Source organism: Passer montanus, unplaced genomic scaffold (assembly GCF_014805655.1).
Source record: "Passer montanus isolate IOZ18808 unplaced genomic scaffold, ASM1480565v1 scaffold1, whole genome shotgun sequence".
In the NCBI taxonomy this organism is placed as follows: domain Eukaryota; kingdom Metazoa; phylum Chordata; class Aves; order Passeriformes; family Passeridae; genus Passer; species Passer montanus.
The window spans coordinates 27,014,917-27,035,757 of NW_024356504.1; the positions used below are offsets into that span (position 1 = coordinate 27,014,917).

At 48.5% G+C, this 20,841-nt stretch overlaps 1 long non-coding RNA gene across 4 annotated transcripts; it reads left to right on the forward strand.

Moving 5' to 3' along the window:
• The first annotated feature begins 798 nt into the window (after window positions 1-798).
• On the forward strand, window positions 799-20,542 carry LOC120504290. Of its 4 annotated transcripts, none has more exons than XR_005627995.1 (3): window positions 799-956; window positions 7,231-7,314; window positions 20,352-20,542. It is a non-coding gene; the product is annotated as an uncharacterized LOC120504290 (long non-coding RNA). The 4 variants fall into 4 exon arrangements; XR_005627990.1 differs by lacking the exon at window positions 20,352-20,542 and adding an exon at window positions 13,509-13,674; XR_005628001.1 differs by lacking the exon at window positions 20,352-20,542 and adding an exon at window positions 8,580-9,185.
• The last annotated feature ends 299 nt before the right edge of the window (window positions 20,543-20,841 follow it).

The window sequence follows — 20,841 nt, forward strand, 5'->3', positions numbered from 1 at the left end:
TGCTCCTGGCATTGGGCACTGCCAGGGATCCAGGGGCAGCCACAGCTTCTCTGGGAATTCCAGCCCAGCCAGGAATTCCCAGTTCCCAATGTCCCACCCATCCCTGCCCTCTGGCAGTGGGAGCCATTCCCTGGCTCCTGTCCCTCCATCCTTGTCCCCAGTCCCTCTGCAGCTCTCCTGGAGCCCCTTCAGGCCCTGCCAGGGGCTCTGAGCTCTGCTTGGAGCCTTCTCCTCTCCAGACATCACCCAAAATTCTGTGTGCTGCTCTGGCCCAGCATCAGGATTTGGGAGACACCATGGAAAGAAGGCGGGGAGGGGTAAGAAAAGGAGATCTTTGGAACAATTCTTTCTCTGCACTGGTTTTTCAGCACTTCGGGGATCCATCCCTTCAGTTTACGGTGTGCGATCAGCAGAATTAAAAAAGAGACCACTGAGAAGCTCAAATTAACATTATCATATAAATAATTGGGCACAAAAAGCTTCTTTTAGGGACGTTTTGGAGACGACCCGTCGGTCCAGGAGAGTGAGATGTTTTTTAATTGGTGACGTTCCCCAAGCTTCAGCAGCCACCTCACAACCTGATCTGAGCCACCAGGAGCCAAAGGCACCATCAGCCTCCTCACACCCCTGTGAGTGAAGGAACAGCCTCTCCTGTGGGAATATCCTGGCAATCTCCTGCAATCTCCCAGCTCAATCCACTCCAGCTAATAATAACTGGCCTTGCTTCCCCTCCAGCAAGCGTGGCTGGAAGGAGGAACCTCTCCAAGCTTTAAATAACTCCTGGATTCCCCCCTCCGGACCTGTGCTCCAGCTGGGAGCAGCTTTCCTGTTTGTTTGTTTGTTCCTTTTTCCTTGCCATGATTGCAGAGAGGAAGGAATCCGGCTCCTACCTCCCTGAAGACCTCGGGCTTGGAGAGCAATTACTCAGCACTGCAGGCTCTGGTGGAGAATTAAAGGTCAGGGCACTTTTACTGGGGGTTTTTATTCTGGGCTTGCACGAGGTCACAGCTGATGATAAGCACATGTTCAAATCCACGTTTCCAAAGCAGTTCATAGTCCTGAAAGTGGCTGTGAAAATCCAAGACAGCGTTTTTAACCCTCTCTTTTCTCCTGATTTTAGGGAGGAAAAAGCCTTTGGAGCCAAATCCCAGTGAGACAGAGGGAGGGTGGTGGTGGGACCTCTCCCTCAGGGGTTGTGCTTTTGGGTTTTTTAACAAAAACTCCCCCGAGCTGCCTCTCTCCTGGAGGTGTTGGCTTCTTTGGGGCCCTGGGGGATTCAATGTGCTCCTCAGCTATTTCTGAAAAGCAGCTCTGACCTTGGCTTGGCACGGGCTGGAACTGCAGAGGCTGGAGCCTCCAGCTGCTTCCTACCAAACCTCCTTTTCTCCAGCCACCAATTATCCCAGGGGAATTCCCTGCCTGACCATCCTGGGGCATTTCCATCCTGACCATCCTGGGGCATTCCCTGCCTGGAGCAGGATCCCACCTGTCCTCATCCCACCATGCCCGAGGTCAGATGAGGCTTTCCCCCCAGGATCTTGCTGGGGGTGGAATTCTGGCTCCGTGGAGCTGGAAATGAGCTGTTGGAGGAGGGCTGGCAGGGGGCTGGGGCAGCCTCTGCCTCTCCTGACCCTGGAATGCTGCACTTCCAGCGCTGATGGATGGCCCAGCCTGACGGAGCCCCGGCCTGAGCTCAGCCAGATGTGAGATTAATTTATTGCACCTGTCCAAACAGAAAATATTCCTATTTTCTTGAGTTCCAGTGCCACGCTCAGGTGACCTTGGCCCAGCCTGGTGGGTCTGTCCCCCCTGTGGGTGAGGGAACACCAAGCATCATTCGTAATCCAAAGATGAAACAAGGCAGAAAATCCAGGTCCTTGGAGCAGGAGGATGAGCTGGGGTGTGCAGGGGGAAAAAAAATCCAAGCTCTGCTTCAGCTGCATGAGGAACAGCAGCAGCACAGTTTGTGTTTTAATTAATAAGGCAATAATTTGGCGTGGAGCATCTCAATGCGGCTGACTGCACGCTGCAGCATCGCGTCCTGCGGCCGGAGAGCAGCAGGGAAAGCTTCCAGCTGGAAGGATGGTTTGGAGGAAAACTCCAGCCCAGGGCAGGAGGGATCTGCAGCCACCAGCAAGCGCTGGGCCAAAGCTGAGACTTCAAATTCCCAGCGAGTTCAGTGGGAATCCTGCCTGATTAAAGCTTGAGCCGCAGTCCAGGAATTTCTGTCTCTGCCTCAATCCAGCCAGGCTTTGCGCAGGAGCTTGGGAGCAATCTGTTCCCCTTGATGGAGGCTTTTCTTGGAGAGAATTCAAGTTTATTCCATTAGAAAGGGGTTTAGTCTTCCCTTTTTATGGTGGTGGGAAAGAAAAACCACTGGGTTGTCCCTGAGCTGGGGCAGCTCAGATCTCACTTGGTTTTAACCTTCTCTTCCAAAGGGAAAAGCTGCTAAAGGACTTTAGACTTGAGAAAGGCCTTTACACTTGAGAAAGGACTTTAGACTTGAGAAAGGAGCATTAGAAATTGTTGTTCCTATAATGAGGGCCAAAGGATCTCGGGGAAGTGAAATAGGATCATAATTAGGTGGGCACCTTCCTTTTGCCGGGTCAAGAAATTGGATAATTCAGCTGGAATTTCAAAGGGAAGAGCAATTGGAGGAAGATGAACTTCTGACCCTGTAATTACAAATCAGAGCTTGGCCAGAAGGTGGGTGGCATCCTGCCCAAAATGACATGACAAAAATAAGAATCAAAAGGGCTGAAAACCACTGAACATGGTCTGAAATAACTCAGTCTTTAGGAATTAAAAAAAAAAAAAAAGAAAAAAAAAAAACAAGGAAGATTTTTATTAAGAGAGATAGGGAGAATCATAAGGAAAAGTGAAAACCACCTGCCAATAGAAAGAAAACAAGATCTTGGTGATAGCTGAGGGGATTTTTCCTGGGGTGTTGCAGGCAGTGCCACATCCACACATTTTTTTGGCATTTTCGGGATGGAGACTCCCTGTGCCAAAGCAAAGAAATTTTTCCTGACTTCAAGGAAAATGTGGGAATGGGAGGTAAATGACAATAGACATGATGTCCTAACATTGTCTGCTTGCTGGTTTGGGTGCTTTTCTGGATGGTGGGGTCAGGGCAGGTTCTTTTGGGGGGATTTTGGGGGTGCAGACACCTCCAAGCTCCCCTCATCCCTGGGGACATCCCACCCTGCCCTACCAGCTGCTTTTCCAGCAGGAAAACCAGAAGCTGGAAGGAAAAAAACCTCTCAGCCCCCAAAGCAAAGGCCCTGCCTTTGTCACCAGCCCTCCTTGCACAAAGCTCACTTTATTTTCTCCCCAGCATTCAGGTCTCTGTCTAAAGAAAACACAGAAAACATTCAGAGACAATTTTTTTTCCCTCTGCTTTGTTTATCAGCAAGATTAAGATTCCTGGCTGTGGAAGAAAGGAATATCTCCATTTATTTGTTTCAGGGCATGTGGAGAGCATTTGTTTCCTAGGATGCAAATTCATTGTTCCTGCTCTGAATGAAAGCCCCGGTGCCAAGAGCTGCCGTCGGATTGGGATCTCTTGGCACCGTTGTCTCTGGAACTCCACGCTCAGAGCAGGGATTTGAGTCCTCCCAATATTCTACCACTGGAAAAGCTTTCCCAGTTTAATTCTTAAGCTTTCTTTCAGATGATTTCCCTTTGGTAAAATCCCACCACGCCTCAGAGTGGGATTTTGGGATGTGGATCACGCCAGCAGCCCTGGGGTGCTGCACCAGCTGCCTGCACCACCAAAAAAGACAAAATTGGGCATTCAAATGCGATTGGCTGCACTTCCTAATTCCACTTTTTGTTTATTTCTCTCCCTCACGATTTTTTAAAATTAGGATGTACACACACACACACACATCCCGAAGTGCAGCTGTGGCTCCAAGCGCCACCAGGCAAAGCTGCAGTGTGAAATTCCATGGGATGACCCCCCCAGCTCCCTGTTTGTCCCCAGGGTGGGCAGAGCCCTGTCCCCAGCCCAGCTCAGGGGCTGCCACCTCCCATTAGCTGCAGCAGGGGATGCAAGTTGTGACATGGCTGTGCCTGACATGCCATGTCACCCTGGGAGATAATGACTTGGAAATTTGTGCTAATAATTGTTTTGACTGTTCCCCCGGAATGAGTGGGTTTGGTTCAGTTTTATTTTTTCTTCTTTTTTTTTTTTTTTCCAGCAGATGTCTTGCACTTAAAGTGGTTTTACTAGGGAATTGTTATTTTTTCACACCAAAAAAAATAGTTGTTCCAGCTGGAGGTTGGGAGGTGGGATTGACATCCCTGCAGCCCCTCGGGATGGCTCTCCAGGGAAGATTTCACACCAATTCCAACCCCTTGTAACCAAACCCTGCTGCCCAGACACCGTCACCTTCCTCAGGACCACGACTCTGATGCCTTCACCACTGAGTAAAGGAATTTTATCGTGAATATCCATGGCAGGATTCGTGTCCAGAGAGGAACAATGGAGCTGGGGAAGGGGCTGGAGCACCAGGAGCAGCTGAGGGAGATGGGAAAGGCTCAGGGTGGAGCAAAGGAGGATCCAGAAGGGAAAACTCTGCATCAAAGCCTTCCTCAGACTCTACTCACTTTTTCTCCTCTCACATTTTCTCCCTTTTTGATTTTCCCCTCATGGCAGGAGAGGCCCTGAAGGGAACAGAGCTGGGAAAGAGCTGGGGAATTCCTGAGGGAGCCGGGAAGGGGCTGCAGAATCCCTGAGGGAGCCGGGAAGGGGCTGGGGAATCCCTGAGGGAGCCGGGAAGGGGCTGGGGAATCCCTGAGGGAGCTGGGAAGGGGCTCAGCCTGGAGCACAGGAGGATCCCCAGGGATCTTTTCCCTCTCTGGAATTCCCTGCCAGGAGGGCACAGCCGGGGGTCGGGCTCTGCTCCCAGGGAACAGGGACAGGAGCAGAGGGAACAGCCTTGGGAGCTCAGGGGGGATTTTGGGGAAATTCCTTCATGGAAAGCGTTTTCCAACCCAGGCCAGCGGTGAAGTCCCAGATGTTGTGAGCAAGGAGTGCCAGGTTTGCAGTGGAAATACCTGGCTGTGCTTCTGCAGTGCCCTGGGCCTGGGCTGAGAAACCTCCTTGTCCTCTGCTCCCGGGGCATCCCGAGGGTTTTCCAGCCATCCAAACCCCCTCATGTGGGCAACCCTCATCCTGAAAACCAGCACATCTGGGATCACATCCCAGTTTGGCCAGGCTTTCCCAGCAGGACAGGATCTCTCCCCAGGCCCACAAGAAGGCCCCTCCCTTACACAATCACAGAATCCTTTAGGATGGGAAAGATCTTTAAGATTTGGGTTTGGAAAAAGAAAAAACCCAAGAAAAACACCAGGAAAAAAATCTAATTACTTGGAAAAATTACAGCAAAGTTAGTTAAATGGTTTGGTTTCCTCCCAAGCAAAATCCAGCAGGAATTTCTGGCCACACTCTGCCTCACAGAGCTGCAACAGCACCTAAATATCAGGATGTTCCCCTTCTTTGGAGAACAACACTCCAGAGCTTTGTGGTCATGTTTCCTGGAAAAACCAATCCTCTCCTCCCTAAAAAAAACCTCAGTTTATATTAAAAAACCCAGTTTATATAAAAGAAATAAATTAATTTAGCAGCACTGAAGCCCATTTCAATTTGACTTGTGAATTTAGCTCTGTATAGACATTTATATTATTAAATAGAGTGCAAAGCCTTAATTAAATAAACTTTAGTTCTTGCTACAGGATTTTATCAGGGAAACCCAAACAGTCCCTTCTGACATCATTCAACTTCTCCCTCTTTCTTTCTCTTTTCCTTGTCAAAATATTCATCCCAACTGGCACGTTCTCCCTGAGTATTTAGATTTTTGCAGACATTTTTACAACCTATTTGCATTTTTGTGGAAAAACTCTCCCATCTGTTTATTTCCCACTTGCAACTGGCTGGGATGACTGGAATTGGAGAGATCAGGAAAGACCCCGGGGTGACTTTCCCTGGGCTCAGTCCTGGTGCTTTCTCCTCAGAGACATTATTTTATCTGCTTGGAGATCCTGTCCTTGAAAACAAATTATCCACGACATCCCTATTCCACAGGATCCAGCAGGTAAAATTTGGAAAATTCCTTGCAAACCTCCAAACAAAACCCTCGCTGACAAAGGCGCTGTCGGAATCTGAGCTGCAGATGCAGCCCGAGGTGAACAGCACATTTTGCAGGAATATTGTGAATATTTTCATATCATATGGGCTGCTCTGACAAGCAGAGAGACTGTTTTCCCTTTTAAATGAAATAATAAGTAAAATTTAAAAAGCAGGGCTGCAGGAGGTTGGGTTTAGGGGGGATATTGGGAAGGAATTGTTCTCTGGGAAGGGGGTGAGGCCCTGGCACAGGGTGCCCAGCTGTCCCTGGGTCCCTGGAAGTGTCCAAGGCCAGGTTGGTGTCCAAGGACAGTGCAAGGTGTCCCTGTCCATGTTATATTTAAACTGGATCAGTTTTAGGATCCCTTCCCACCCAAACCAGTCTGGGATTCTCTGCTCCAGCATCCCAGTCCCTGCCTGTGACTGCTTCAGGCTCTGTTGCTGATTCCTTAAAAATAAACCCCATGAGGTTATCCCCCCCTTTTTCTGTAATTTATTTAGTGCCAAGCAGGAGGAATTCAGTCCCTGGAGTGCACCTGGTGTCACTTTTACCCATAAATTCCAGACTGTTTAAAATCCATGTGGATGTGGCACTTGGTGACACAGCTTAGTGGTGGCCTTGGCAGTGCTGGGGAGGAAGTTGGACTTGATAATCTTGGAGGTCTTTTCCAACCTAAACAATTCCCCAGTTCTAAATTCCTTCTCTGGGCAGTTCCCAGGGTGAATTAAGCATTGCTGGAATTGCTGGATGCTGCTGGTGCTCCACAGCCAGCTCTTGGAATTAATTCACTGTTGGAGCGTGGATCGTGCTCAGAACAGAAAAATTCCACAGTAATTAATGCAATAATATCAAAACTAAAGAGTGTGAGGTTTGTACACACAGCCAATGCTGAAAGTGGGGTCCCTCCCGATCCTGATTTTTCCCAGCATCAGGTTCCAGTGGGATGGGCTGTGCTGGACAAGCAGAGCCCCTGGGGAGCCCAAACTTCCTCCCTCCTGCTCTGAGCCCTCAGGACAATTGTGAGTCAATAACCTTTTCCTGAAACCACTTTATACTCAAGCGTTATTTTTTTCCTCTGGCATTGTTCCTTCTTTCCCAGGGGAAATGTCCAAGCCCTTATTGCTCGTCAGGAGGTCACTGGGAACGATGTTATCACTCCACGGGGTCCCAGCACTGGCTGCAGGTGAGCATGAGCACAGCACATCTGGAGCACTTTAACATCTGTATCTGCATCTAGACCCCTCATGGGGCAGAGAAAAAGAAAAAACACCAAAAAGCCACTTGCAAGGACTAATCCAGGAAAAACAAAAAACTAAAACAAGGTTTTTACAAGAGCATGGAGTGGCAAGACAAGAGGGATGGAGTCACACTGACAGGGCAGGGCTAGATTTGTGATTAGGAGGAAATTCCTGGCTGTGAGGGAGGAAAAACCCTGGCACAGGGTGCCCAGAGGAACTGTGGCTGCCCCTGGATCCCGGGAAGTGTCCAAGGCCAGGTTGGAGCACCTGGGACAGTGGAAGGTGTCCCTGCCATGGCAAGAGTGGTATAAGAGAAGCTTTAGGGTCCATTCCAGACCAAACAGTCTGGAATTCCGATGATCTCTCTTCCCTGGGCTTTGCAGAGCCCCTTGGACAAACATTGTGGTGTGGTCCAGACCTGCTGCTGGCTGGGGAGAAGATTTTACGTCACAGAATCTTGAAATCCTTCAGGTTGGAAAGGTCATCGTGTCCAGTTGCTAAGATGTTATTTACAAATCTGTTTTCTTCACCTCAGTTACTCCATTTCAGAGAAAAGCTGATGTTTATTCACTAAAACATTAAATAAATCCAGCAGTGCCACAGTTTGTTCTCAGTTATCTTTTCACGAGGTTATTCCTATATCCATGAGTTCTCCCCTGCTATTTTCTCCCCTTCCAGACAGCAGCATCCACAGGACGGGAAGTGCTGTTGGCCCATCCCAATTTATTTTTTTGGGCATTCACAGGGGCTACAACCACTGCTTTCCACCTTTGTCTCATGGATGAATTCCCCAGGAACATCTCAGCCCTCACCAACTTGCCCCCAGCCTGGGCTCCATTTTAAACATGGAGATTTTGGTTCTCCATGAGATTTTGAGCACCCCCAGGCCAGGGGGTTGTGTGGGAAAGGACCCTCATGGCTCAGGAGACTCCTGGGATCACCCTGGGGAGTGCCAGGCTCTGACCTCAGTGCCACCCTCAGAGGGGACAGCTCTGCAGCCTGTGTCCCCTCTCCATGGGATGTCCCATGCCCAGGGAGCTCCATGGGAAGTGATCCAGCCCTCAGTGATGCAGTTTCCATAGATCCAGGCTTTGCCTCGAGCTGGACACAGGGATTTGGTGTTCCCCACTGCCCACATCCCAAACCTGCCAGGCAGGAGCTCATCCCGCATGGATGCAGAACCTGCCCTGCTCTCATTCTGGTGCCACAGGTGATATTTGGTGGGAAGATTTGAGCTTGGACACACAAGAGCTGTTGGAATTCCCTCCTTTTTCATGGATAGAGCTGCACAGCTCCGACAGCCGTATCCCGCTGCTCCCAGTTTGCCTCCCAGATCTTCTACCTTCTGGAACAACCTTCAAGAGCCTCAAACCCTCCTTCCCTTCCACTTGTGACCATTGGCATGGTGACAGCCAGCAGATAATAAAGAGCACAGCCCAAACCCTTGGAAAAGGCAGCACTGCTCCTGCTGGGAATCCTTCAATCCATAGGTTTGTCTCCAGGAGAACCCAGAGGCCTGGGAGCTGTTTGGAAAAGAGAATCCAAAACTCATCCTATCAAACCAAATTGTCAGGAAAGGATCCATTTTAGCTTGCCCCTCATTTCATGGATGTGGGAAATCCACACGCATCCCATTTACGGCTTCGAGGAAATTTCTCCTGGCGCGACCCATGCTGGACATATGGAATCCATTTTCCCTCACACCTGGCCACATATATTTGTTATGAAAGGTTCACGACTCCACAGGCTGTGTGACCTATTCCCAGGGTGATTGGAGCTAAATGTGTTTCCTGCTCTCCCAAATTCCATATAAACCGAATAAACCAATCCATAGATCCCCGGTGTAATATCCTGAGCCTACAAACACACGCAGGCAATAAGTCAGGGAGGAGGGAAAAATCCAATTGCTGCTTCCCATTAGTGAGCAGCTGTGAGGGGAAGGGAAGGAGAGCAGGAAAAACCCAGGAAATTCAGGGAACAACAGGAATTTTGTAGTTCTCAATCCCTAAAACCAGTTTCAAGCCCAGCTTCTGTTCCAGAGCTGATGGTCCATGTGGAAAAGGTGATTTTGGAGCCTCAGGGAATGGGAATGATGCTCCACGCATTGGGGGGTTCAGGTATCATTTCACTGCACTTGGATAGATAAAGGAAGCTTCTACAAAATATAAAGAGGGAATTTTTCCATGGGTGTGGGGGACTGGACAAGGGGGAAAGGTTTAAAACTGAATGAGAGGAGATTTAGATTAGAAATTGGGAATGAATTGTTCCCTGTGAGGCTGGGGAGACCCAGGGACATCTCTGGAAGAGTCCAAGGCCAGATTGGAGAAAACTGCGACAGTGGAAGGCATTGGGGGAGGAATCAGAAGAGTTCTAAAGTCCCTTCCAACCCAAACCAGTCTGGAATTCCACCATTCCATGATTCTCTGACTATCACAGCAGTGCTACAGAGGGTCAGGAAGGTCTGTTGGATGCTCTGGATAATTCCTCCTCCATCCTGCATCCTCCAGCAGGGCACAGCCACACGCTGCATCCCCATGACCTTTCCAGGGAAGCCAAGTCAGCTCCTCTTAGGATCAGCAGCTGGCATTTATGGCTGTGGTCTCTACATCCCATAAATGCAGCGCCCTGCTTGTCATCCCAGCCCTCCACCCCGCTCCAGCTCTGCTCACCTGATACACAGCACAAAAATCCACCCCAATTACAACAAAAAAAGGTCACTTTAGGGAAGGAGGGCAGAACAGGGATCAGCCCCACACTTCCCAACCCACCCCTCCTTTCCCTGGGGAAATTTTCCCTCAAGGAACCAGAGCAAGAGGTTGTGCAATGACTCTGTGCTGATGCAGCAGCACGAAATACCAAGTGAATCTCTTCCAAAAGAGTCGAGTTGGATGCCATTATTTCCTGTTGGTAGACAGAAGGAGAGTGGGAAAAACTCCTGTTTTGGGAGCCAAGCTCTGCTGAGGAGCGCGATTAGCAGATGGCGTGGAAATTAGCTCATTATTATTAATTTGCCAGGCCTTTCCCAGTTCCTGAATTGCCCTTTGGAGGTTGCAAAGCAGCGTGTGCATATGGACAAAAGGAGGCTGCTTTTGGCAGAGCAGCTAATTAAGAGCTGTGCCACCCACTCCCTGAATGGGAGCCCTTCCCACCTGCCCCATCCCGGATTTGGGATGAGCGGCGCCGGGATAATGCTCAATAGGGAGCCCCCACGCCTGGTGCTTATTAATGTGCTGATGTTTTGTGCGAAGGAGTTAATGCTGCAAAAGGCCTTTTTTTTCTGTTTCTAAGGGGTTTTTGTGGAGGTGGTTACAGCGACTGTTTAACAGCACTGAATATACCTATTTATTGGGAAATTAATTTAGGGAAAAACATGCTTCAGCACACCAAAACCTCTCCTCCATCCTCTTTCAAACTGGATTTTTTGCCTAGATTGTTGCACGTCCTTTTATTTCTTTCCAGGACAGCGCTGCCCTGTGGAGCTGAGAGAAGAATTTGGGCTGGTAGCCCAAAATTAGCTCAAAAAGAAAGGAGCTCAAAGTCTGAATTTATAGTGGCTACACAGCCTCGAGTGGAGCTGCAGTAGGACTTTTCTCTCAGCTCCTTTGTCTAAAAGCTACTGCAAATAATAATAATAATGACAATGAGATTGATTATGATAATGATGATAGTGATTATGATGATTGTTATAATAATAATAAATAATCATGGAATGGTTCGTCTGGAAAGGGATCTTAAAGGTCACCCAGTTCAAACCCCTTGCCATGGGCAGGGAAACCTTCCACTACCCCCTGTTGCTCCGTGACCCATCATCATCATCACTATCATTTCCCACACTAATATAAAATATTATTGTTGTAAATTATTCAGTATAAATGATAAATTTGTAGATTTTAAAGGGACATCTAAAGGTTGGTTAGGACCACACAAAACCATCCCTTTGGATGCCTTTTTCCTTCCTCTCCAGGAGCTTTAAGCACTAAGAAAACCCTACTTGGAAATTAGGCCCTGCAGCCCCACTCAGGCCAATTAAAGCCAGATCCCACCCTCGGCTGCTTTCCAGCGGCAGGAAAGCTGGAATTGTCATCCTCATCCAGACTGGCAGCAGCTGTGAGCCAGGGGAGGGCTGGAAGTGACACCGCCGTCGTGTCATCGCAGCGACAGCGCTAATTGCCCGCGTGGCGCGGCTCCTAATTGATTTCCTCCTCATTAACGCCGCGATGCCGCTGCAGGGATAGATCCAGGGTGAAGCACGGCGGGTCTGGAACACGGGGGGATGGGTGAGGGAAAGCTGGGCTTGGAAAGGCAGGGAAGTGGGAGAGGGAAAGTTAATTAGGGAGCTCGTGTTAACGTGGTGTCAGAGCAGGTGGTGTTGGGTTGGATCAGGGGATGCCCCTTGAGTCACAGAAGGTTTGGGGTGGAAGGGACCTTAAAACTCATTCCATTCCACCCCTGCCATGGCAAGTTCACCTTCCACTGTCCCACGTTGTTCCAACCCAGCCTTGGACACTTCCAGGGATCCAGGGATAGCCACAGCTTCTCTGGGAAGTCCACTCCAGGGCCTCTCACACAGCCAAGAACTCCTTCCCAATATCAAATTGAGATCTCCTCTCCATTTCAAACCATTTCCCTCTGTCCTGCCACCATCTGCCTGTGTAAAAATTCCTTCTTCAGCTCCTCCTGCTGCAAAAGCCTGGCAAGGAAATGTCAGGTAACCTGGGAAACCTCCCACCCTCACAGCCAGGAATTCCTTCCCAATATCCCATCTAATCCTGCCCTCTCTCAGCAAGAAGCCATTCCCCCTTATCCTATCACTCCTTTTTCCAAAACCCCTGTCCAGCTTTCAATATTTCCCCCATTTTCCCCTATTTTTCCCTCTTTTCTCTATTTGTTTGGAGTTTTGAGCGCGCACGGAATCCCTAGGAAAAGCCGCCGTGACGTTTCCCTGGGCACCAGGGGCTGCGCGGTTCCATGGCATCCTCCAGACGGAAATCCTCGGAGCAGCTACAATGTGCTTTGTAATTAGAGTTAATTAACACTTCTGCAAATTGGTCTTTATTTAAGACCAGCTGCCGAGGCGGGAAAAAAAAAGTCTATCAGCCCATAAAATATTAATTAGCACAAGTGTCTCGTCTGCTACCGCTGGGCTGTGCGAGGATGGGAGCTGGGCAAAGGGAGCTTTGTTTCCTTGGATAAAGAAAAGAGTTTGGGAGCAGGAATTTGAAATTAATAAATTCAGATTTCATTCCTGAGCCCCCACACACGTCACAGGTAGAGGGACAAAGTCTTGTCCCCTAAAACACAGCCCAGCAGCCTGGAAATGCGTTTGGAAGTGCAAGGGAGGGGATGTGGGGAGGAATAAAAATGAAATTTCATCCACAAATCAATTGTGGGAGAGCCCAGTGATTTAATCACAGAATCATGGAATGGTTTGGGATGGAAGGGACCTTAAAGCTCAAAATTCCAACCCTTGCCATGCCACTGTCCCAGGCTGTTCCAAGCACCATTCAAGCTGGACTTAGACACTTCCAGGGATGTGATGATGTGAAAAACTCTTCCAAATTAATCTCCCCTTTCCCTCCAGCACCTCCTTCCTCTGGGATTTTCCCTACTTCCTTCTCTCCATTGTTTTTTCTGTTTAAACCCACCCAAAACCTTCATGACAAATACTCTTTCAAACAAAGATTTTTTTCCCCAAACTTTCCTGCTTGTGGGATTTTGTGCCGAGGCCACAGCGGGGCAGATTCCTGCACGGCTCCGCTCCACTCTGACTGAATTAGGTCAGGGGCTTCTCCAGGCTATAACCATCTTCAAATTATGTGACAGAAACAAATGGGAAATAGTTAAAGTTAAGGCTCTGCAAGTACATTTATTCAGCATAAAGATGGGATCACTTGGAGTTTATATCTGCTTGCTAAAAATTCCTGTAAGGAGCTTGGTGAGGGATGAAAAAATCGGATAAAATGGTTTTTTTCTCCCATTCTGTGGAATCTGGATTGGTGCTCACGCCCAGAAAAACCAGCCTGGAGTTTGCAGGGAAAAAAAAAATAAAGCAACTCCAGAAACAAATAGCTGCAGGGAAGGAAAACTGAAATGTAAAAATATCCCAATTTCAATGGAATTTTTCAACCCGGGTTTGCAGTGAATTCCCTTGAAAATGTGTCAAAGCTGCAAGGAGGCCATTAACCATTCCTGGTGGATCCAGTGAAGAGCTCCAGCAAGAAAACCATTTCTTTGCAAAAGGAAAAAAAAACTATGTAATTCCAGTTTAAAGCCTGGATGTTGCTTATGTTGTATTTTTATTTTGTTTTCCAGCATAAACTCAGGAAAAGTTTAGAGGATTAAAACTGAGCTAAGCTGAAACCAACACCAAGGTGGAATTTTGTCTTGGGGTTTTTTTACCTTTCCTGATAATTTGACAAAGAATAAGCCATTTTCTTTAATTTTGCCCTCAATAAATTACTATGAAATACAAAATTAATAAGAAATAAATGAGAAATGCTGAATATGAAAGGTCAGATATAAGAGGAGCAGTTGTTTGCAGTGGTGTCACCCCACAGCCCATGCTGGGCTCTGTTTTCCAGCACGAGGTGCTCACCCTTGACCTATGTGTGCCCTGCTCCCAATTTTCCATCCATTTACGAATCCGTTTTCCATGGAATATTTGGTTCCAGCAGCTCAGGGTGCTGCTCAGTGGAAGACAGGACTGGAGACACCTCCAGGCCCCCGAGGAGAGTTGGATGCACCCATGGTCAATCCAAAATGTTGGAGTCACGCACCCTGAGGGTGATCCTTCATCACCTGGAGGAAGGAAATGAAACACAAGGAATGTGGGGTGTGCATAGATACATTCCTGCTAAAATTCCATGGATATCATGAAAAGTTTCTTTCCCCAGAACATGCTGGGCATGGAATTCCCCCAGGGAATGGGCACATTCCTAAGGCTGCCAGAGCTCCAGGAGCACTGGGACGACACTCCCAGGGATGCACAGGGTGGGATATTTGGGTTTGTCCTGGGTGGGCCAGGAGCTGGATTAATGACCCTTGTCTTCCCTTCTTTTGGGAATGTGTATGGAAGTAGTCAGTGAGAAAATGTGGTGTCTCCTGGACTGGGAAACCTCCTGTGATCCACAGAGGATGCAGCAGCTCAACATGCATGGAGCATTTTGGGGAGGAGCCTGATCCCAACAGGAAAACTCCAGGTGCTGCTGATGCCTTGAGAAGGTTGCCCTAGAATAGAGACCAGACAGAGCTCCAGAATAAAGCAGGGATTGATAAAAGGATCTCCTCCATGGATGCATCTTGGGCAGCACCAGAGCCCAGCCAGGGCTGCCCCCAGGATGAACCCAAATGGCCCCAAAATGCACGAGCGCTGCCGGGGTCTCTCCCTGGGCTCAGCTCTGCTCCATGTGCACATTGCAGTTCAGTGGCCAACCCCAGCTGCAGCCCCTGCAGTCCCACCCTGCTTGTTTTTCTCTCTGCAGCCCACGGGCTTTGTGCTCCTGGCCTGGGATTGGGATCATTTGTCCTTGGTGCCCAGCTGGAGCAGGAATTGTTTTGTGTCCCTGCTCTGTGCACAGAGCTCAGCAACCCTTCATGTGAAGCTCAGAACTGCACACCAAAGCAGCACAGAGTCTGAAACATAAAATACAAAAGCTAAAACTTAAGGCATCACTGCCAGGACACAGCTGGGCCATCCCTCAGCACAGAGAGCCCTGTGAGTCCCACCCGGGCAGGTGACAGGATGGGAGGTGACAGCTGTGGCACTGGGGAGGGTCGTGCCAGGTGAGACAGAACGGGAGACGCCGGCACACTCCCGGGCAGGTGTTGGAACAGCGCTCGTGTTTCCACCAGCCCCAGCACAATGTCACAACAGCTCCCACAGGAATTAATGTGATGGGAAAAGTGCACTGCACACGCAGGGAAAACGCTGGGCAAACTGGGAACTCCGAGATCTGCCTTTTCCAAGGGTGAAATCCAAGGCTGAGCCGTGGCAGAGCCCTGCGGAGAGAGGAGCGACGTGGATCCCATTCCCCTTTGTGTGGGTCTATAATCCCAAGGGGAAAAAAAAAAGGCTCCTGAAGATTTAAAGAGGCTTTGGCTCAGCCTTTGAATGCCTTTTCATTTTCCCCTATTCATGGATCAAATAGAGCTCCCTGCTCTGAATAATTGCATTTTACCTGCTGAAAACACGCTCTGGAAACCTCAGAGTGCTTTATTCGTCCTGATGGCACATAAAGCATAAACATTAAGTTTGCTAAAAACAGGGGAAAATAAGACTCATTTTTTTTTCTCTTCAATATAATTTACAAGGGGAAGCATTAACTCATAAATCATAGGCACAAATTCAGTGAGGATTGAAACACTACACTCAGCAGCAGGCAAATTACAGCCACACCACTCCATCACCGAGGGCTCCTTCCAAGGGCATTATTGCAAATATGTTCCTCATGAGGAGAGCTAAGGGGAGGAAAACAGGGGGGAAAAAGCACTAAAACCATGAGGAAGGAGAGTCCCAGCACCCCCAGCCAAGGCAGGGCTGGATTCAGCTCATTCCATCCTGCCTGGACTCATCACCCTCACAGGAAAGGATTTATCCCAATGTCCCATCCATCCCTGCCCTCTGGCAGTGGGAGCCATTCCCTGGCTCCTGTCCCTCCATCCTTGTCCCCAGTCCCTCTGCAGCTCTCCTGGAGCCCCTTCAGGCCCTGCCAGGGCTCTGAGCTCTGCCTGGAGCCTTCCCTTCTCCAGGGGAGCATTCCCAGCTCTCCCAGCCTGGCTCCAGAGGGTTCCAGCCCTGCAGCAGCTCCTGGCTCCTCTGGGCTCTCTCCAGCAGCTCCAGGTCCTTCTGGACACCCCAGAGCTGGAAGCTCATGATTATACCTGGGATTCTACATGATATTTTCCCTCTGGTCCAGCAGTCCATGAGACGCCCATCAAAACGTGGGTTTGAGGGGAAGAAAGAGGAAAACACCAAAAAATATGAAAACACAGTTTATCCCCCCCTAAAGCACCACTGGCACTCCCTGGACACTCAGAGCTCATCCCATGGAACAGGTCAGTGCCAGGAAAAGAGTCTCAGAAATAAGGATTTAAGAGCTGATCTTTCTACTTGCTTCCTCTCCAATTTAATATTTCCTTTTAGGCCCTACTCTCCCAGCAAGTGTTTAGAGCTGGGCTTTATGCAGAGTATCTCTAAAATCTGCTTTATGCCCCAATCTCCAAAACTCCTGTTTTCAGATGCAGTTAATTATGGCCATGAGAGGTTTCTCCCTTTAAATCTTGCTTTATGACTAATCCAGCAAAGAGGGAGCTTCTCCTCAGCTGCACAAACCCAGCCCAGATGTGGCTCCAAGGAGGTGAAAGGGAACATCAAAATAATTTCTGCCTGTTCAGCACCCAGCTGTGCCCAACCCCAGCACCCAGAGCTGGGGGTGGGCAAAACTTGGCAGGTTAGGGGAATATTTCTACAGCCCAAATTCTGGCAAATGCCTCAAACTGGAGGAGTGAGACACCGGAGGTTTTACCTAAAAATGAGTTGAGCAAACGGAGGAAAATGTGATACCTGTTCCCCTTTTTTGTTCTTTTGCATTTTGTGTGGCATTTCAGGTCTCCAGGGCAGGGGTTCCCCTTGCTGCTGCAGGCTGAGGCTCTGCAATGTGGAAGGAAGATATTTCAGGGTGTTTTTAGCCTCTGTTTGTGTTGCTAGGATAGATGGAACTGCGGGGTTGTGCCACAGGGAGCTGGGCATGCCTCGCCCAGCCTGGAGCAGGGAAGGAGCTGCTGCCACACACAGCCCTGGCACGGAACTGGGGGTCACCAACAGCACCAAAAAACCTCATTAGGGCTGTGGGAAATCCCCAGGAATGTGCCCAGTGACAGTGTTTTCATTCTGGCAGGCAGCAGACGTGGTCTGGGTTCATTTAGAGGTGGAAAACCCTGGCTGCTGTGGCCGTTGGGGATTTATAGCATCAGGAGATGGTGGGAATGATGGACAAATAAATGAAAGCAGAATAACTGGAGCCACTGGAGTTGAGTTCGTGGGCACCCCAAGGCCTGGCTGCAATCATTTCAGCTTGGCAGAGCCGTGTCCATCTCCTGGAAATTCATGAGCCACCATTCCCACTCCAGTGGGAATCCCAGGACACGTTTATTAGACCTGAGGAAAAAGCCGCTGATCCCATTTTTACTGCAGCAATTGATGAGAACGGGGATTAAAGTGGCACCCAACAATAAAAACAACTCCTGAGGCAGCCAGAGCCCAGCAAGGCCCAGCACATCTCGAGGATGGGCCAAAATTGTGTTACCACATTAAACCTTGCCTTAGACCAGGGCTGAATTAGATCAGACTAAACAAAGCTGATCTTAGGAGAATTTCTCCTGCAGGTTTTCCAGCACTGATGATGGTTTAAACCCCAACCCTTTACACTCATGCTTGGGTGAGACTTTGAATATTTGTCACAAGGATATCATGGAATAAGGGAATGGTTTAGGCTGGAAAAGCCCTCCAGGACTGGCAGGAGGAAGCAGCAGCACTTGTGGGGCAGGGCAGGCTCCTGCAGTGGTGTTTGTGGTCAGCAAACTTCCCCATCTTGCAGGAAACAGAAATTCATGTTCCCCCTCTGCCCTCCGAACGCACCCGGGGTATTTTTAAATTATCTCCAAATCTGAGCAAGCAGCAGAAATGTGTTGAGTTGGGGAGGGAGCTGCTGGAGAGCAGGGCAAGGTGAAAAATGTTATTTTTCACCCCTCTTGCTTGTGAGGAATTTTGAAGGAATTTAAGATGGGATTTCTGAATTGTTTTTGACGATGTGGTTTGTTTTTCTTATCTTTTATATGTGTAAGAAGGGTGACACACATATCACATCTTCATAACATGGTTCAGAAGGTCACAAGACCCTTAGCTACAAGACTTTTTAAGGATTTATTAACTAATAAAACACTACTAACAAAAACATTTTTGTTTTTAACCCAATCCTTAAATATTTTATCTTCTAGACTTATGCTACAGTACAAACTTTTTTAGCTAATTATGTTATAACACAAAAACTTATAGGACTGTATTTTTTTTTTGTTGTTTACTTTTGTAACTACATTTATTTTTTTGTATCTCAAACTCTAAACTTTCATTTATTTAACTTAACATGTCTCCACTTTAAACTATAAATCAACATTCTTTCTTCTAGCACTTAAATTTAGAAGCCTTTTCTAAAGCCTCAAACCAAACTTACATTTAATTCTAAGCTTTAACTTACAAACCCAAAGTTCTAAAAAGTCCCTAAATTTCAAATTCCATTTTGCTGCACTTTTTGAGGCAGAGAGGTGAATCCTGGGATGGGATATGAGGGAAAAACCTCCCCAGGCTCCTCATCCTTGCCGAGTTCACCCCACAGCAGCCTGGAGTTTGAGCCTGGCCCAAACTTTTTAATCTTCGTGTGTTTCTAGTGAACAACAGACCTCTGCCAGCAGTAATTGCATGAATTTCCGGGATTTATCTCCACTGGATTGCCTTTGGCATCTAATCCCATCAAATTGCCTCTTTGCTGAAGGGATGTCGTATGTCTGGAGGCGCTGCAGGGGTTAATGTGATGTGTAACCAATGGAAGATATATTTAATGATCTCTGAAATTGCTTCTGTGAAGCATCCCCATAACTGCCACAACTCGATTTACTACAGATCCTGCAAATAACAAATGTAATTACTCGGGAATCAACATAATATTGGGGCAGACAGGCTGATATTCCCTCCGTTTGCTGGAAACTTAATATAAATCTGGAGCAAGTGTCTATCTCCAGTCATATTCCCAAGCTGGGCTCTCAGAACAACATCCAGCACGGACCGCTGGAAAAATGTTTAAAAACCAGAGCGCTGTGATATTATTTTTTTTGCCTTATTAAGGGCTTTAATATTAATTTTTGCCTCATTGTTTGCCTTATTACACCAGGACTTTGCACCTTTGCATCTTCAGGTGAAAGCCTTTCACTGCCAGTGTGGTTTTGCTGTGTTCATCATGTTCAGCAGCACAGCCAGAGGCAGTTCTGTGTTTCTCAGTCCTTGACATTCCTTGCTGTCCTCCTGAAGGACGAGCAGATGAGGGAGATAAAAACCACTGTGATGGGAATGCTGATGCCCACAGCATCCCCAGTGCTCCCTGCAAAGGTGGGGTGGAATTCCAGCAAGGCTGGGGTCAGCAGTGCTCAGTGAGGCCACAGATGGGTGGGAAAACCTGGATTTTGGGGGGTGTCTCTTTCCCATTTCCTTCGACAATCCAAGATTTAATTTTTTTGCTATCTCCAAGGCTGGAGGTGCTGGAAGGGTTTAACTGGAACCAGTCACCTCCTGTGTGCCCGTGGTGGTGACAGCCAGAGCCTGGAGGAGAAGATCCTCTGGGAAGCTGGGTCTGTCTGGCAGAGGGATAATTGTTGGATAATTTTGGACTCCCAAATCTTCCTGGCAAGATTCACCTTGCCAGGAGGCAGAGGATTTCTGTTCCCAGGTCACACATTGTCCTCCCTTTGGAGGCTGTGCAGGAAAGCTCACTTTGCACATCCAGGAGGAGAGAAGGGCTCCATTCCCTGGATGCTGAGCTGCTCCAGAGGGAATCATGGAATCATTCAGGCTGGAAAAGCTATCGAGTCCAGCCATTCCAAGGTCACCCCCACGTCCCCAGGTACTTCATTCACACATTTGCTGAACATTCCCAGGGATGACGATTCCCCAGCCTGACCACCCTTTCAGTGGTCCAACAGACCAGGATTCCCTGTGAGATCTGAGGTTTTATGAGCACAGAGATGCAGCAATGGTGATGAACTCTCCTTCCCAAGCTCCAGGTGTTGGATGCTGATTTTGGATGCAACCCCTCCACCTGCACAGATGCTTCACCCCACAGGTGACACCGTGGTCCCCCTGCTGCCAGCATCACCCTCATCAATCCCTAAAGTCCCCCCCTTCCCATCAGCACATCTGATGCCTCCTGTTTTTCAGGAACAAAGGTTTTATTCCTGAATGATGAAGGTCCCAAAATCACGGCCCAGGGCGCGGAGCCATGCAGTGACAAGCAAGATAAAGCAGACAAAGGCACGGGGAGGCTCTCGTGTTGCAGTGCTAATAAATAAAGCTCTCCACGGTCTCTCCAGAGGAGAAACATTCCAGTTGGTTCAATAAAACAGGCTATAACAAGAGATTTATATGGAATATATTGGATTTATTCATCGAGGATTGCGGGGACATTTTTTTCCTGCTCCGGGTCCTTCTGCAGCAGCAGCTGCTTATCACTGGTGCCTTTGTGCAAGGGACAGGGCTGGGGGGCTCAGATCCTGCTCACAGAGTATTGATTGCAGGCACATCACAGGCAGCCAGATGTGTGTGGCTTTTCTGCCTCCAGCAGCTCCAAAATCCCCAATCCAGGTTGTCTTCATGGAAATAAGAAAAATAAAGCATGACAAACCAGCAATTTTTGTTAGTTCTCCCACCC